The sequence below is a fragment of the Petaurus breviceps genome, unplaced genomic scaffold (genome assembly GCF_028583685.1).
Source record: "Petaurus breviceps papuanus isolate PSGF00001 unplaced genomic scaffold, PetGlider_PUasm1.0 90644, whole genome shotgun sequence".
Classification (NCBI taxonomy): Eukaryota; Metazoa; Chordata; class Mammalia; order Diprotodontia; family Petauridae; genus Petaurus; species Petaurus breviceps.
In genome coordinates this window covers 8,707,113-8,720,698 of record NW_027187298.1, presented here as the reverse complement: position 1 = coordinate 8,720,698, position 13,586 = coordinate 8,707,113, and the positions used below count along the sequence as shown (strand labels likewise).

The 13,586-nt window shown below is 37.5% G+C and overlaps 2 long non-coding RNA genes across 3 annotated transcripts in view; one reads left to right on the top strand and one right to left on the bottom strand.

Moving 5' to 3' along the window:
* The window catches only part of LOC138143544 (uncharacterized), a 35,148-nt gene that overhangs the window by 4,908 nt on the left and 16,654 nt on the right, over positions 1–13,586 (top strand). Inside the window, exon 2 of the long non-coding RNA XR_011163723.1 lies at positions 12,640–12,742. This is a non-coding gene — a long non-coding RNA (uncharacterized lncRNA). The remainder of the gene's footprint in view (positions 1–12,639; positions 12,743–13,586) is intronic.
* The window catches only part of LOC138143543 (uncharacterized), a 141,502-nt gene continuing 130,615 nt past the window's right edge, over positions 2,700–13,586 (bottom strand). Inside the window, exons 2-8 of one of the 2 annotated variants that reach the window (XR_011163721.1) lie at positions 10,546–10,627; positions 9,531–9,569; positions 8,760–8,791; positions 6,904–7,022; positions 5,339–5,452; positions 4,977–5,085; positions 2,700–4,525 (exon numbers count right to left, since the gene is read on the bottom strand). This is a non-coding gene — a long non-coding RNA (uncharacterized lncRNA). The remainder of the gene's footprint in view (positions 4,526–4,976; positions 5,086–5,338; positions 5,453–6,903; positions 7,023–8,759; positions 8,792–9,530; positions 9,570–10,545; positions 10,628–13,586) is intronic. The other variant, XR_011163722.1, reaches the window with a different exon arrangement.

The window sequence follows — 13,586 nt, the reverse complement described above, 5'->3', positions numbered from 1 at the left end:
CTTATAACCATGTTGGCAATTCACAGTTCACCAATCTGGGTCTCTGTGAAAAGTGACAGAACTGGCCTCAACTAGATGCTAGGCTCTTTCTTTCAGGCTTAGTGGAGTACCACACAGTGCTCCTCTCCCAACATGTTATCCTCTCCTGGTATTATGTCCCACTCCCTCTGTTCCTCATTTCTCTGGCCCAGTACCAGAAGTTCAGGGCTCTGCCATGCTAGTGCTATGGGATTGATTTCTGTAGTTTGAGTCACTGAGGCTTCTAGGAGAAGGATGGGCTGTGGGGTTCATTCAGCTCTCTTTCAAGTCCAAACACATGTTCTGTCCCTTTCCCTCTGCTCTTCCTCTCTCCTGCAGAGATCTTTTACAATTCAGAACACTGAAGTTTTGGTGCTGGCTGTCCACCATAGCCCCAGCAAACTTCTGCAGCATGGAGCTGGGATCTTCATGGTATTGGAAAGAGTGAGGGACATATAGGGCAAAGGGTTGGATTTTGTTGCAAGCTGATGCATGAGGTTCTTGCATTAGCTAGTGCAGATTCACTACCATGAGGAACATGGGGGCCAGTAGAGGAGGGGGTGCTGAATGAGCTGAGTAGGCATCAATTCGTGGTTCAAAAAAAATCTTGACCATGATGAAGACGACTGAAGTTGCTTTATCATTGACACATACTCTTTTGGGGGGAGAGGTTTGAGAGGTCATGGGGATCAGAGAAAATGTCTAGTCCTTCACTTTTTGGTCACATGACCCAGAAGTCTGCAGGACACACTTAAATTTAATCTACATCATTAACATTTTCTCCTTCACTTTCTTAAGTGCAGACATTCAACAAAACAAATCAATTCCTGATTTGTAGCATTTGCTGATTTATTCTGAGGTATAAACCATCACACTGAAAATTTAACAACTGGCTCCTAAAACCAGTTTGAGCTAGTTCTAGCACACCCTAGATTTAACCACACTGTTTTTTATGACTTTATGCCTCAGACAGACGAAGATCTAGCCCCCGGGGATAATGTTTGTCCACAATCTTTTGTTGCTCTCCCTTTTTGAATAGATGTGTTCCTGAGGAGTTCTATGTAAATCAAATTGTTATTGAAAGAATTACATTTTAAATATACTAGGGGAGCTCATTTTCTCATCTGTAAAGCAATGAGATTGGATTAAGTTGTCTTTTACATCCCTTCTAACTCTAAAATTTAATGGTTTTATAACTCAATGGGGTTTTTTTAATGGTATGGAAAGTGTTTTGTTTTTGTTTTTGGTAAAGCAAAGAGGCAGCAATATTTCTATAGTCCTTTATGGTTACAAAAGCACTTTCATATCAAAGGATTATGAGATTAAGAGCTAGAAGGGGCATTAGAGAGCATCCAGTTCAAGTCTCTCATTTTACATTATATTATGAGATTCACAGCAGCTCAGTGAGGTAGGTGCTACAAGGACCATAATCCTCATTTTATAGATGAGGAATTGGAGCCTCAGACAGATTAAATGACCTCTTCACAATCATACACTTAGTGGCAACACCAGGACTCCAAACCATTTTTGGGGGGAGGGCATGATTTTTAAGCTTGGTGTGCTTTCCACCACATCACACTGATTCTCGGCATTTGGCTGATTTATCCAAATAATTGCTTAATTCTATCTATGACTCTTCTTGTGTATTTCTGGTTTTATGTTTCTAGTATAGTTGTAGAATCTATTTTATTTAATTTGGGATTATTATCTCAGGTGAATAGCAATTTGGACGCAAGGCCTTTAGAGTAGATGGATAGTGGTAGGTTATTAGCTGATGTAATTAATATTTAATACAAAATTATGTTCCTAAAGTATTCAACTTCCCTATAATCTGTGGTTTCAGCAGTGTAGATACTCTGTCTACTGGAGTAGATTATAACTCCTCTGTGGCTTAGTTGAAGATCTTTGAGAATGGCTAAACATAGAAATTCATGACTTTGTAGTAAATCTCGAGACTGAGTTACTCCACACTTAGTTGGGATGATTCTTGAATGATGGACATGATCTGATACTAGAACTTTCTGGTATCTAACATCATATTTAAAAATAATGCTATAAACAAAAATAATTTGCTGTCTTTTAGAGGCAAGATTATACAGAAAAGAAAGACTTAATTCCTGAGGATTGACCTCCTCTATTGAAGAACTCAGATACCTCATCATGCTAAGGAGGGTACCTTGGGAGCTAGAAAGCAATGCCAGTGGAGCACAAATTTCGGAAGATCCTTTTAAGCTGGGAAAGTTTTGGGGATAGCTGAGGACCAATCTACCAATGTTATGAGAAGCTCATGGCCAGAAGGTTGGCCATCAGGTAACGATATTTTTCCAGATAAAAATCCTACATCAGTGCTCCCTCTCTCCTCAGTTTACCTTGTGTTATACAGTTGTATGCACACTTTGAATTCCCTCCTTTTCCCTCCCCCATAGAATGTAAACTACTGGAAGACAGAGATTATTTAATTTGGACTGTGTATATCCAGCACCAAGCACAGTGCTTTACTTATAGTCAGTATTTATTATTGACTGAGTTGATTTGTTTAATCTTTTCTTCCTTGTATCTTGCACAGAACTTTGCACCTCTCTTATGCACTTAGACCTTTTTTGTTTTGTTGCTATTTGCATATTGACAAATTTGTCATATTCATATTGAAAGCTTCACGGATGGCAGAGAACATGCATGCATTATCAATCCTTTTATAGTTTTATTAAGGATTAGCCAATATTTACACTGGGCCTTTAAAATATTGGCAGAATTGAATCGTAGGTGTGGTGGAAAGCCCAGAAAGCCACACTAACACATCTTTCCAGTACTTTTCTCACATGATGGCATGCCTCATGCTCAGGACTTTCAACCACCCCAGCCCTTAGGGGAGAAACATCTGAACATGAGCTTACCTTTTGTTCCCAAGTGACTTTTTTTTTCCCTTTCACAAATTAAAGCCTTGGTCTTTTCTAAGTAACACAGTGAATTTTTGTTTTCCCCTCAGGATTTTGAATGGTCTCTTGAGCAGCTGCTCAAACAGATTGTGTTGTCTGCCACTTTTGTCCTCCTTCACTCTTCTTAGTTGTTTTTCTTTGTTGAGGATTGTTGTTAGAATTTGCTTATTCACCTTTTAGGCAAAATAATTGAACTTTTCGAGGATGTGGGTATAAACACAACCATATACACATGCACACCCTCACACATAACAATATAGCATCTGCCTACTAGAATGCTAATTTGGAAATGATGAACTCTAGGGAAAAGATGGATGAAAATGGGGTCACTGTTATTAAAAAGGAAACTTAATTTTTTAGAATTTAAGCATTTTATGCAATTTCCCGGGCTTCTTGTAATGATCAGAATTAATAGCATGAACTTTGATGCCCCCTTTCATCCTATTATTTCCAAGTAATTTTCAAGAGCCAATATGTTAAACCTTGCACTAATATTCTTTTACCTAATTAAGTACCTGGGAGAACACTGACTTAGGGAGGTTAAATTACTGGCTGATCCTTTTGTTCATTGAGCAAGTCCAAGGCACAGAAAAGAGTTAGACCCCAAAGTCCTTCGAGTAGAGCCTAAAATCTTGGGAGAAGAATATTTCACATATAAAATGAAAGCAATCTCTTATGTGTGGAAGTGGGGTACCAAAACCATAGCTAGGAATTCTGGTGACTAAGGCAAATTTCAATTAGTGGGGTACTGTGGTCCAAGGGATCACTCCCCAGCCCAACATTTTTCCCAGATCTGCCCAATGACTTTGTTATTCCTCTCCCCAGACTGAAAATGATATAGAGGCATATATCCTTACCCTTGTCTCCAGAGGACCATGGACCCTAAAATGTCCCTTGTCCTAGACTGAACATGCTGGGGGACAGGGTGTCCTTGAAAATGCCTTCTCTGCTCAGGTGAAGCAAGATTCCTCTTGTGAGAAGCTAGGGTATGTTCTAGGGTCAGCCTAGATTCAACCTGATCTCTTCCACTTTCTATAACTATATCATTGATCTATAGCTAAGAATGTTAACTGTGGGGTACTACAGAAATCTCAAATAATCACAAGAGGGTCTATATTTACCAGGGCAGAGAAGGCTACTAATTCATATGATTTAGAAAAAGATTGTAAAAAATCGCTAAGACACAAATAGTTTTCTATTTAGCCTTGAGTTAGCCAGGATATTCAACTGATCAGAACACCTATGATACAATTCCATTCAGATTGTTCCAGCTTTTGATAAAAATAGTTTGTTGACAAAGCATGAAGCACTTCAGGGAGAAAACCCTGGTTTTGTTGCATTCATTTTAAAACAACATTCTTATTCACTCAAATCTACATTGCCACTGAACAAGGCAATGTCAGTGCCACAGAAATGTCCTTTAGCTGTCACGAATAAACAGAAATAGCGCAGAGGGAGGGGCGCTCCTTTTAAAACAAGCTTTGAGGTCTTCTTGTCGTGGAGCACACTCCTGGCTGTCGCTGCCTTCCCTTCCAGCCCCCTTTGCTCTTCAAGTGTTTCCCTAGTAGTTTCTGGGTAAGAAATTGTTGAACTTTGTTGAATAAATATGGGCTGATAGGTTGGCAGCTACAGATTTTCAGGCTTATTATCTTCTAAATATGACTCATATGCATTCTGGAAGGTTATGAAAGTAACATACACTCTTTCTTCAACTCCACCCCCCCCCCTCGGTTTACTGAAGATTAGCAACTCTGATTAATGGTAATCAAGTTTTTTTTTTTTTAATAATTGTCTTAGCAGTATAGAAGTAAAACCAAACATTTAGGAAAACAAAGTTCCTACTGTTAACTACTTTGTCTGACAGCCAAAGAGTGAAAAGTGGAAAAAAGCAATAGGAGATAAGTTGTTAGCTGATAAATGGAAATGATTTCCCACGTCCAAGAGGGAGGAGGGGTGGGAAAAGGGACCCAGGCTGCCTCACCAACTGCCCTCCCATCGCCTTGAAAAATTCATACTACTCACTTTTCCACTGTGATTCCTAATCTTCAGTAACTCATGAGGGCATCTTTCATGGACACCCCATCCTTCCCCCCCAAGTCCTGGCCAGGCGACCCTCTAACTTCTTGGAAGTCTGTTCAAGGTCAAAAGCAATGAATGGATGGATGAATAAAATGTAGTTTATTAAGCACTATGTATCAATCACTATGCTAAATACTGGAAATAGAAAGAGAAAAAACAGACAGTGCCTGTTCTCAGGAAATGTATACTCTAATTGGAGGAGATGGAACATAAAAGAAAATTTAGCTGTAGGGCAGAAGGAAAGGCCCAGAAGGCCTAAGGGTTCAACTGTGGGACAGTTGCCAAGGTGCTGGGATTCTTATTACCGAATTTCCTTATGGAGGAAACAGCAGCACAGAGGTAAGGCAGATGGTAAAGACTGGAGAATCTTAGGAGTCAGTCACAGGTCAGATGGTAAGGCTTGCTCATCCTCCATCACACTGCAAAGAATAAAGATGGCAAGTTCTATTTCATCCACTTGTGTGAGCAGTCAAACAGCTCTGAGGAGGGGGAGTTCTAGCAGGATAGCAGGCAAATGGGGAAAGCAGAGGGGAAGGGGGTTCTGTTGGAGACAAGGCTTTGAAAAATCTTAGTTGTTTTAGGTGGCTTGTGCCTCCTGCAAATAGATATCTGGGTCACCATGTTTCAGTGGTAACATCTCTGGAGAGGGAGGAGAAAACCCCATTCAGATTAAACAATGAGCTGGAAAATTTTCAAATACATGCCTACTAAGTGGTCTGTATTCATGTCTGTTTTCTGGTGACCATCACAGCTAACATCAGGGAGGCTCTTCCCCAGAAGTTTGTCCATTAGCAGAATTTTTTTTGGCTGCATTAAGCCATATGGAAAATTAGACTTAAGGAAGCTTCAGGGTTAAATGGGGAATATAGCAAATAAGGTAACAGATAAGCAATACATTTCATATTGTCTGCCCTGACTATTTTCAAGGAAGTTAATTTTAAGGATAATGTATAAAAAGTATTATATCAATATATTAATTAGCTGGAAGCAAATTGGTAAGAATCAACCAGTCACATCAACATTACTTTTGCTACTATGCAGTCACATAAGCATTACTTTTGATACTTTATTTTTTTTTAAGCAGATGGGGTTAAGTAACTTGCTCAAGGTTACACAGCCAGGTGTTTCTGGGTGGGTGCTAAGTGTCTGAGCCCAGGATTCGGTCCCCAGGTCATCCTGACACTGGAGCTGGTGCTCTTACTCGCTGTGCTACCTGGCCGCCCCAACTTTTGCTACTTTAAAAGGTGTGACTATTCATGTGGGCTTCATATTTCTAGTGACCCTTTCTTATCTAGTGACCCTTTTTATATTTTTTGTATATTTTATACTTTTATATAGTTTATATTTTTTATATGTTTCTAGTGACCCTTTCTATTGTGCCCTCTTGGAATGCCTATTCTGTAGTTAGCAAACTGCTCTTCACCTACCCAACAGATACAGTAATAAAGTAAGGATGTACTTTTCCCTACTGTTATTTGACATTGTTCTAGAAATGCTAGTGATAGTAATAAAAAAGAAAGAAATGGCATAAACACTGGCTAAAAGAAGATAAAATTATGCCTATTTGAATATTACATGATAGTTTACTTAGAAAACCCAGAGAATTAGTGAAGAAACTAATCAAGACAATCAACAACTTCAATTAAGCAGTCCAAAATAAGTCCAAAAAAAGTCAACACTTCTCATAATTACAAAATGAAGGAGGAAATTATAGAAAAGGAAATTTCATTCTAAATAACTATAAAATGCATAAAATATCTGGAACTCAATCTACCAAGACACACTCAAGACATATAAATATAATTATAAAACATCTCTTTTTCTTTCTTTTTGGAGGGGGGAAGGTAGGGCAATTGGGGTTGTGACTTACCCAAGGTCACACGGCTAGTTTTGTGTTAAGTGTCTGAGGCCGGATTTGAACTCAGGTCCTCCTGACTCCAGGGCTGGTGCTCTATTCATTGTGCCACCTAGCTGCCCCACAAAACATTTCTTAAAGAAATAATTGACAAACTATTAATTGGTCAAGGTTGAGTCATGCCAATAAAGTAAAAATGAATAAGTAACATAAATTAACATATAGACAGTGCTATTTCAAAGAGGTTATAAAACTAGACAAAATAATAACATTTATTTGGAGGAACTAAACACCTAGAATCTTAAGGGAAACAGTAAAAAAAAAGTAGAAATGAAGGGGGAAATGTACTTCTACATCTCAATTATATTATAAAACATTATCACTATATCTATTTAGTACTATTTAAAAAAATTGAAAAGTCAGTAAACAGAACAGGGTAGATGAGAAAGAGAAACAAAATAATTCAGTAACCTAGTGTTCAATAAACATAAATATATTAAACATAAATTAGTTGGGGGAATTACTACTAGTAACTACTAGAAAAATCTGAAAGCAACTCAACAGAAACCAGAATTAGACTATCTTATACCATATGCCCCAAGAGGCTTTAAAAGAATGTGAGGATGGAATGTAAGAGTTCGTAATATATATAAAAAAAAGATTAGGAGAAAACTGCATCAGATGCTTTTCACAGCTATGGCTAGAGAATACTTAAGAAAATAAGAGAGAGGTAATAAAAAAACAAATAATTTTGATTATGTGAAATTGAAGAGCCTATGTATGAACAAGAATTAATGCAACTAGTATAAGAAGGAATATTGTCAATTGGGGAAAAATTTTGTATTAAATATCTCTTACAAGCCTCTGAAATATAAACTATATAGAGAATTAACATAAACATAAGATTAAGAGTCATTCCACAATAAACTGTGAACAAATAGTTCTCAGAAGAATCACTAACTTAAAGCACACACGTGAAAGATTTTTAAAATTAAATTAATTTTTAAAAATTGTCAAGCATTAATTTTTCTCCTTCCTTTTCTTCCACAGAAGGTGGGGATGGGGTTGGGGTTGGGGGGGAGGAAAGAAAACCAAAACACTTTTAGCAAATATACATGGCTAAGCAAAACACATTTCCATATTGGCCTACCATGTGAAAGACTGTTCCAAATTCTTAATAGTAAAAGAAATATAAATCAAAATAATTTTGAGGTTTTTTTTTCTCACACAATGAAATTTGGCAAAGGTGACAAAAGAAGAGAATAGTAAATATTAACGTGTCTGTAGTAAGACAAGCAAGTTGATAATATATTCTTTGTAGACCTATGAATTAATCTAACCATTCTGAGAAGCAATTTGGAATCATACTGAAAAAATAAATGAAATATCCATACGTACTTTGACTGCTGGCAGACTTATACCCCAAGGAAGCCAAAGACAGAAGGAGAGGTTCAAATATACAACAGAATATTTATAACAGCACTTTTTGTGTTAACAAAGAACTAGAAACAAAGTAGGTGCCTATAAATTGGGGAATGGTGATGAGATGATTGAATAAATTTAAAATTGAGATGCATGAATAAATATAAAATACAAAATGATTGTTATGAAGAATTCAGAAAAGCATTGGAAGACATATAAACAGATAAGGAGTCAACTAATCAGAGCCAGGAGGGCACTATATACTGTTACCAATATGATTAAAACAATATAAATGGAAAGAGAAAAAAACAAAACAAATTCTATATAATTGTGTCCAAACTTACACGTTAAAAAGTTGAGAAAATAAGCTTCCTACCATATGATTTGAGTATCATATATATTGTCAGACATTTAATGTATTTGCTTATTTTGTTAAACTGTTTTTTTACCTTTCTTTTTGAATCTCTGTTCCAAGGGGTGGCTCATGAAGTAGGGGAAGAGGAAAGGATATATTAGGAAACAAATGTCATGTAAAAGCAAAAGACATCAATATATATAAAAGTAAAAGATAAAACAAAACAAGCAAACTTTCCTTTGTATTAAACCTGCCCCCCTAACGTCAGAAATTACTCATATATATTTTGCATTTTATTTATTTATTTTAAAGCAATTGGGGTTAAGTAACTTGCTCAAGATTACATGGCCAGTTATTTTGTGTGGGTGCCAAGTATCTGAGGCCGGAACTGATCCCGGGTCTCCCAACACTGGAACCAGCGCTCTTACTCACTGTGCCACCTGGCCACCCCTGCATTTATTTATGTGTACATTTTGTCCCACTCCCACCCCTTCAATGGAACGTAAGCTCTTTGAGGGAAGGGACTATTTAATTTTGATTTTAAATCCTTAGAGCCAAGCATAGTACCTAACACATAGTGAGCACTTTATAAATTCATGTTGAATTAAATAAATAGAAAAAATGTATCTTCATTGATATAGAGCTGCAAGGAATCTTAGAGACCATTTGGTCCAAACTCTTCATTTCATGGATAAGGAAATTAAGGCCCGGAAATCTTAAGTGACTTATACAAGGTCACACAGGTGTTAAAGGACAGAAACATGATTTGAACTAAAATCAATTCTCTTACTACAAATCTAGAACCTCCTGGATAATACCATGCAGTCTGTTTGTCTTTACAAAGAAATTTCACACGAAGACCTACCTGAGGAAAACTGGATCTGGCCGGATATTTAACTGAAAGCTAAATAGGACAAAGAGGATAGACAGGTAGACAGTCAACAAGCATTTATTAAGTGCTGGCCATGTGCCAGGCACTATGCCAAGTAATGGGGAGACCAACAATCAAACCAACATTGTCCCTGCCCTCAAGGAGCTCTCATTCTAAATGGGACAAGCTCAGGAAAGGTATAACACTGGAAAAAAGGCAGCCTATGGATGACTGAGTTGGTATTTAATGTTATAAAGATCTCTGCAAATATTAATAAAATAGAGTTTGTCATGGAATATGAACTGACCCATTCGCTTTTTATTCTGCAAACTACCTGGACAAGTAAATGAAGTTGACAAGTCTGGACATAGAAGCATGATAAAGTAGTGATGGGAGATTTTCATTATCTCAGCATCTGCTACCAAAAGCAGAAAAGCTAACAGCTTCTCTATTTGTTATGATGATTATTCCAACTTTCAAAAGGTAGAAGAACCAACAATGGGAAATGACTTTCTGAATCTCACCAACAAAGATGTTGTTGGGTAGAAAATGACTGGAACCTTTTGGGGGGAAGTGATCATTCCATTTTGGAATTTGTGATAGAGAAGGAGATGTTGAGTGTGGTCTGATATTTAAAAGATTGTGGGGAATAAGAGAGGTCCTAAAGCAATCAGGGGCAGCTAGGTAGTACCAGACCTGGATTCTCATCTTCCTGAGTTTGAATCTGGCCTCAGATACTTACTGAGGGACCCTAGGTAAGTCACTTAACTCTCTCTCTTTGTTTCATTTTCTTCATATGTAAAATTAGAAAGAAATGGCAAACCTTTGTGCAAAAAACCCCCAAGGGTCACAAAGAGGAAATTGAGGCCTAAGGCAGTTAAGTGACTTGTCCAGGGTCTTTTTTTCTTGTCTATACTTATTATTGCCTCAATTTCTTTTTCATGCTTTATTGTTAGAGTTACTTTTTAGAATTTTATCAAATAATAGTGGTTACAATGTATGTACTCACCTTACTCTTAAAAAGATCTCCACTGTTTCTCCATGGAGGAGAGTATATGTTCTGATTTTCAAAAAATGGTAGGTAATAGAGTCTGTAAAATAAAAACTAGTGAGCTTGACTTTGAATCCTGAGAAAATTCTGGAACATGTTATTAAAAAGTTGTTGAACATCTAGATAAGGAAACTGTGATTAAAAGAAATAAGGATAGTTTCAAAAACTGGTTGTACCAGACTAACTTTATTCTTGGTTTTTTTTTCCATAGGGTTACTCAACTGGTAGAGCAGGGAACTTCAGTAGCTAGAGCTTACTCAGATCTTATCAAAGTATTGGATAAAATATCTCATTCCATCCTTATGGGAAAGAGGCAGCAATTTGGGCTAGATAAGAGCATAATTATGAAGATTCAGAGTGGGCTGATTTAATAGCCAGGTTAAGGGAGTAGAAATCAATGGCTCCACCTGTCAACTTGGAAAGAGGCCTTCAGTCAAGAACCCCAAGGATCTTTGTTTGGCCCTGTGCCTTCTAACATTTTTTTTTTTAATCTGTGATTTAGATAAAGATATGGATAACATCTTTATCAAATCTGAAAAATCACACAAATCTGGGAGGAAGAGCAAAGTCACTGAAACACAGTTAGGATCCCTGAAGACCTTGACAGGACAGAATATTGAACTGAATCTTATAAGACAAAAATTTAATAGAGATAATTACAAAGGCTTACATAGTTGTTTAAAAAATCAGCTTCATACATACAAGAACAGGGAAGCACATTAGATAGCAGTTCATCTGAAAAAGAGTTTGGGTGGTTTGGGGTTTTTTTTTCTAGTGTACTTCAGGTTGCATGGGAGTGAATAGTCTGAGGACTGGACACCTAGTGATGAATTATTTGGTCATAATCACCCATGAGACATCAGAAAATACAAAATGGGCTCAGACCTATGGGACCTGCTTCTCATTCTGCAGTGACTATGTTGGAGTGGTGAAAAGTAGGGGGTGGATGGAAGTGGGGCAGAGGGTGCTAAGAATTAAAAATTTTTAGACTGTAAATATTAACTTAGCTATTGACACTCTAAAAGATAGAGCTTTACTCAATGACCAATGAGTGATCAAACAATACTTTTTGAGAAACTGAATAGTCTCAGTTTTGACATTCTAAATATAATTTGTAATGAGAACAAGTAACAATTGGTAGACAATATGTTCTATTGCTATTTCTCCTTACATATCAAGAAAATGGTAGGATGACCCTCAACATGTTGGGTGGGGAGGACAAGGATAAGAATCACATGGAATGGGCAGGCATGGTTGATTTGCATCCCTGGAGAGAATGTCTACATTGATGAAATTTCAGTGCTATCGGTATATTGGTATAAATTAAAATGAAACAGAAGTAGCTGATTCTTATTACCTTTGCAAGCTCTAAAATCTTTGATTATGTGATTTGGATACAATTTTTTATCTTTATTTAATGGGGGCTAGTGAGCATAAGCAACAATCCCTATAGGGAAGAAGCTTGGAATCCTGTTTCAGAAAAGGCATGATGATATGCAATGGAACCAGAGACATGCTGGTAAATATTTAACAACCAGCTCTCTGAAAGCACATGACACATTTTAAAGTTTGATTTGCATTATTAACATTTTTCCATTGCTTTCTTAAGTCTATAAATTAACAAAACAATGAATCAAACACTGAATTATGATATTTGCTGATTTCTGATTACATTGACATTTTAACACTTGGCTGTCATCAACCAGTATGAGCTAGCTCCAACACACCCTTGACTAGAACAGTCCTGCTCCCCAGTTTGGAGCATGTGCACACATATTGTAACTGATTCTGGTCTGCTAACCATATGGTAAAGTGATGAACTATTCTTTGCTGAACCAGAAATTGGGTTCATTGAAAAGACCAACACAAACCTCTCTTTTTCTTGCCTGGTACATTCAACTGAAGAGGCAAAGACTGATATAGGCCTTTGGGTGGGGTAGAGAGCTCATCAGGCCCTCTCTCATCTACAGCCGCTTCCTTCACCTGTGAAGCTGTGAGCATGTAGCCCTGATGTTTTTTGTCTCTATAGTGTCAATCTTTGTCTGCTTTTAGGTGAAGTGGTATTGGCGCTGGCTACAAACCTTGTGAGTCTCAGAAGGTCAAGAGAGGAGTCTGGGAGATAATTCCATGCTTAGATCTACCAGGAGTCAGAATGGTAAGCAGTGAAGTTGCAAGTGACCTGTTGGACCTGACACAGATGAAAGGTAGCCAAGAGATAGCTACAGTAATTCATCTATCACTATGCTGAACTTGGAAGTCAACTTTGGTGGGGCAAATGCTGTGTAGAAACTTCTTTAAATTTCAACCTATTCTCACCAGGACAGAGGTGGTATAGAAGAGAGTATACTGCCAGATGTTGGGAGGAAATGCTTTGTAATGTCTGCCTTTAGTATGTCTTCACAGTATTTATCCCTTTATAAAAGCTTTGTTGCTGTTGGTCAGTCATTTCAGTCATGTCCAACTCTTTGTGATCCCATTTGTTTTGTTTTGCTTTTTTGACAAAGATACTGGAGTGGTTTGCTGTTTCTTTCTCCAGCTCATTTTACAGATAAAGAAACTGAGGCAGAGTTAAGTGACTTGCCCAGGGTCACACAGCTAGTAAGTGTCTGAGGCCAGATTTAAACTCACAAAGACATCTTCCTGACTCCAGGTCTAGCACTCTATCCAGTGCATCACCTAACTTCCCCTTATAAAAGCTAATTGACATTAATTAGATAAATGAAACTGAGGCAGGAATCACTGGCAGTTGACATAGGGTAGAGCATTCCAGAATGGGGGACTTAATCCCATAGCATCAACAAAAGACATCCTCAACCCCTTAGAAGTACCCCTAGAAACCTAAAGTGGGAGATATAGGTAGCCTCCTGTAGCAGCAAGCACCCCAAGCATCCTCAGGGTTTGCTGCCACCACAGGTTCTTGGATCTGCTTTGATAAAGGAAAGCAACTCAAAATTAACAAGCTTACTTTAATCAGTCAGACATATATCGTTTACCTTGTT